Source organism: Coenobita brevimanus, chromosome 29 (genome assembly GCF_032717465.1).
Source record: "Coenobita brevimanus isolate Jiangsu-jjx chromosome 29, ASM3271746v2, whole genome shotgun sequence".
Taxonomy (NCBI): domain Eukaryota; kingdom Metazoa; phylum Arthropoda; class Malacostraca; order Decapoda; family Coenobitidae; genus Coenobita; species Coenobita brevimanus.
In genome coordinates this window covers 1,682,501-1,687,500 of record NC_136982.1, presented here as the reverse complement: position 1 = coordinate 1,687,500, position 5,000 = coordinate 1,682,501, and positions in this window count along the sequence as shown.

Sequence of the window (5,000 nt, the reverse complement as noted above, 5' to 3'; positions counted from 1 at the left end):
TAGGTAAGGGGTGGGGAAAGGTGGGTGACAGGTGTGGCCAGGTAGGTAAGGGGTGGGGAAAGGTGGGTGACAGGTGTGGCCAGGTAGGTAAGGGGTGGGCGGGGCGGTGTTTAGTATGCTGGGGCGTTGGACTGGTTTTTCGTGTGTTTTTTCGTGGTGGTGTCGCGTTGGGATAGTGACGAAGGTGAGGACCCGATGTGCACCAGTGAACACCCCCCCCCCTTCTCTCTCTCTCTCTCTCTCTCTCTCTCTCTCTCTCTCGTGTGTGTGTGTCTGTGTATGTGTGTAACAGTGAAAGATAATCATATAAAGCTTATTATATTCTTTTTCCCTCATATAAAAAACAATATGGAAATTATACATCACTTGATAATTTATGAAAAAGGTCATTGAACATTGACAAACTTCAGTGAACGTGGATGCGGTTGAACAGTCACTAGAAAAAAAAAAAAAAAGAAAAAAAAAAAAGCAAAGAGAGAGTAAGAAAAAGTGAGCAAATGTGAGAGAGAGGGAGGCACGAGACTTGTGGTAGCTGGAGCATGTCAGCGGTCAGTAGCTTATCACTGAGAGAGAGAGAGAGAGAGAGAGGATAGCTACGGTACCTACCCGATTTATGGTTTCACCCGAGGAGAGAGAGAGAGAGTTGAATAGACGATTTTTTTTTTCTTCAGGTGAGTAAAACCGTGATATTTTGGCCTGTATTCTCGTCGGGTCAGGAAGCTCCGTAACACCTTTTCCTTAGCGATTTAATTAGCTTATTACACTCTACGATCGTCCTCAGTATTATGAAAAATTCTTCTAATATCGCCTCACTGTACATACTTAACGTGCAAGAAGGATATTAACCATCCATATGTAAAAATAAATCGCTACGGAAGAGGTGTTAGGGAGCTTTCTGAACCAGCATGGGGACAGACCCTTATATAGTTCTTTCACTTTAACTTGGTCCAGATTTTCGTCCTTTTGCACCTTATTTCACGTAGCTCAGTGGCAGAAACGGACAATATTACGGCCCTACATCCTTCCCATAGCACTTCTTCGTGACGAGCATCATATAAATCGATTGTAACAACTCGGCATTTAAGACGGGAAGATGGAGATTTTAGGCCAGGTTAGAGTAGAATGAGTATATTAAACTTATAATAATCTCAGAATGTTTTTACTTTGAGAAATGAAAGAATAGTACACCACAACCTCTTCGTATCGAGAACGTATTTTTTTTTTATCTCAACATATTATATCTATTGCCAGACGCCTTCATCCCATAAGGGGTGGCCACAAACAAATCGCCTCCAAGTCGCCCTGTCCTCCGCCATTTCATTGCCCTAATCCCAGCTCACACCCCTCTCTCTCGTATACTTCTCCACTCCATCCCTCCATCTCATCCTCGGCCTCCCCTTCCCTCTCCTCCCCTCAACATATACAGACACAATTTCTGTGCGACTGCATTTTTTTTTTTCAATAGGCTAAAAAGAACTAATAAACGTCGTACAGTTACCATATATCTGTTTTCAGTTTGCAATAAAATTTTTTTGTACTAATGTAAACAATATTCAAATTTCACCATTTTATGCAAGGAAGAAGGAACCAAAGGCCAGAGGACCGCAAGATTGTTCCCTCAGTATTAATAATAATAATAATAATAATAATAATAATAATAATAATAAAATAGACACAAAATATCAGAGCCTCAAGATCCGTTTATTTCGGGATGCCTGGACACACTGCATTTAAAAGACTGGAGGTCATAGGCAGTAGGAAATGCAGACAGAGGACTACAGATTCAGAGTTGACCTGTTGCATACATGAAGGACTGGGAATAACTGTCTGATTGCCATTCATTACGTTTAGTGCAATATTCAGCACTTGCAAATCGTGAGGTATAATTCGTGCATATGAAAATAGATTGCAAACAGACTCAAATATATCCGTCAGACTAACATAGCAAACACAGCAGGTACATAGCAAACATAGCAGGCGTATAGCAGACACATAGCAACCATAGCAGGCATATTAAACACATAGCAAACATAGCAAGCACTTAGCAAACACATTTATTAGTGTCATCACGCATGAACGACTTACATGTTTATTCTACAAACACTCCTTTTTTTCTTGCTGTGACGGTACATATATTTTCCGTGTGTGTGTGTGTGTGTGTGTGTGTGTGTGTGTGTGTGTGTTTAACTCCGAGTAGTAGAGTTAGTTCAATAAGCCATTCATTCTCACTTTCTTTTCTTCTTGCTCATTTTACTTGACAGTCACGCATTCTACAGGTGAGAGTGACTACCTTTAATAACACCTTATCTAATTAGTGACTCTTAGGCGGCCGTGTTAATTATACATCTTCCCACACTTCATAAAAACCCTGGATGTATATTTCACTCAAAGATAAATGGTAAAGAGACGTCATTTCGTTGTACCTTAATTTTAAAGTGAAGCCGCTTTGATATTTTTAAAGGACCTTGTGCAGTATTATTTTTTAGCGTAGGAAATATGTGAAGAAGTTAAAGTTACCCCTCCTTAACCCCCTCAGTGCTAGGGCGTTCTGGTAACTTAAAAATCGTCTGACAGCGGTGAGACTAAGTTAAAAAAAAAAAAAAAGTGATGGTAGAGGAAGGGTAAAATCCAGGCATAAACTAAATCCCTGTGAAGCCATCCAGCCGGTCAGTGCCCCCTTCTCCCTACCTTCCTTCTCCCTACCTCCCTCCCTACCTTCCTACTTCATTATCTTCCACCCTCCCTACCTTCCTACTTCATTATCTTCCTCCCTCCCTACCTGCCTTACCTTCCTCCTTACCATACCTGCCTCCCTACCTTCCTCCTTATCTTCATTCCAGCCTAGCATTCTTCTTCTGTTTCTCCTTACTTCCCTACCTTCCTCCCTCTATACTTCCCTGCCTTCCTCCTTCCTTTACTCCCTACCATCCTGCCTACCTACTTTCCTCCCCACTTTCCTACCTTCCCACCTACCTACTTCCCTGCCTTTCTCCCTCCCAACATCCATACCTTTCCTTCACCACTTCCATTCAGCGGCGTGTTTGGGGAATGTATGGTTTATTAATAGTTTGGTCGAGTATAGCGCAGTGTTTTTATTTTACACACACACACACACACACACACACACACACACACACACACACACACACACACACACACACACACACACGCAATCCTGCCGTGGCCACCATCCTGCCAGTAAAGGTAATCCACATAGATCCTGAGATAGCTGTGTGTGTGTGTGTGTGTGTGTGTGTGTGTGTGTGTGTGTGTGTGTGTGTGTGTGTGTGTGTGTGTGTGTGTGTGTGTGTGTGTGTGTATCCTTCCCCTGCGGACCCCTTAACCCATGAAACTTGACTTCTAATTGTATTCATTATAATTTATTTTACTCTTGGCTGAGTCGGTAGCGAGGTGGTCTGCTATCCCAATGGACGCGGGTTCGATTCAAGGCTGGGACAGGAAACAGTTTATTACAGTTGAATTTCGTTAATGTAGACTTTATTGATCTCCCCCAAACCCGCCTACTTGTAAAAACATCCCCTCTAACACCAGCACTCCAGTCCTGTATGTGACAGCCGTAGCGTGTATTCAATATGGACGGTGGGTGTTAGCGTCGAAGTGGTGACATATTGAGGAGTATTGTATGTAGGAGGATTACGGACCTTCAGGTAGGGGACTTTAAAGCTTATGCCCTGAGTTGGACACATAAAAAGATGGTGGTGGTGGTGGTGGTGGCGGCGGCGGTGGTGGCGGCGGTGGTGGCGGCGGCGGTGGTGGCGGCGGCGGCGGCGGCGGCGGCGGCGGCGGCGGCGGCGGCGGTGGCGGTGGCGGTGGTGGTGGTTGGATTAGAAGTTTACTAGTGGTAATAATAGTAATTGTGATAATAATAATAATAATAATAATAATAATAATAACGCTTGAAATTATAAAGGTAGCGTTAGATAACGCCTTCATTAACCCCTTCACTACGAGGGGTCTGCCCAGGTGTGGCAGAATCGACAGGTGTTAGCAAGAATTAATTACAATAAGAACGTCGCCGAACTGAAGGGGTTAACCTGTGGAGCCCGAGAGAGAGAGAGAGGGGGGGGAGAGAGAGAGAGGGAGGGAGAGAGAGAGAGAGAAGGGGGGGGGTGGCTGCCGTGTTAAAAGCTGGAGTGTGTTTTGTGTACTCAATTGTCAAGCTGAATTAACGTTGAGGGCGGCTCCTATAGCCCATTTATCGTCTTTTTTCCACTTTCTGCTAATAAGCAAGGAGACTGATACCCCCCCAGAGTTCAAAAAGCCTCCCTAAAGCTGAATAAAATCGTCTGGAGATAAAAATATTGGTACTAAAAAGGCCTCAACTTCACTTCGAGAAATATTTTACACTCATGCATCTCTCAGACGATTTATTTTAACCAATTCAGGAGAAAAATCTGTTACTAGAGGGGTTTTTGAAGGCTGTGTCTTGCACTGACAGCTCGAAAACAGTCCCCACAGCTGAGGAAAATCGTCTGAAGATAGCAAAAGTAAAGTAAGGAAGAAAACCCCTCATCCAGGTGAAGATGTTAGCCTGTCACTGCAAGACGGTTTAGAGGTGAGTTCTGTAAGGGTTTAGATGAGTCGGGTTTCTCTTCAGCTGAATAAAATCGTCTGGCGTTGGAATTAATATTGAAATTGCACTTCCTGGTCAGCATTTCAGTTAAGATGGATTTTTTTTCTTCTTCATTTTAAGATGTTGGTTTTATGTGGCTTGGAAAAAATCGTCTGACTCTCTCTCTCTCTCTCTCTCTCATTTTCTTTGTTTTCCCCCTCCGTCAACCCCTCCATCAGCGTCCAATCTCCCTCAATCCCCTCCATTAATCTTTATGTACACAGCTCGACCTACAAGTGCCCATTTAAGGCGCCGTAAGATGAGATGTCGCTAAAATCCCCGGTTCTATTCCCTCCCATCACCCCCACCCACCTTCCCCCCACCCCACCTTCATCCCACCCTACCCTACTCCTTCCAGTCTCACCCC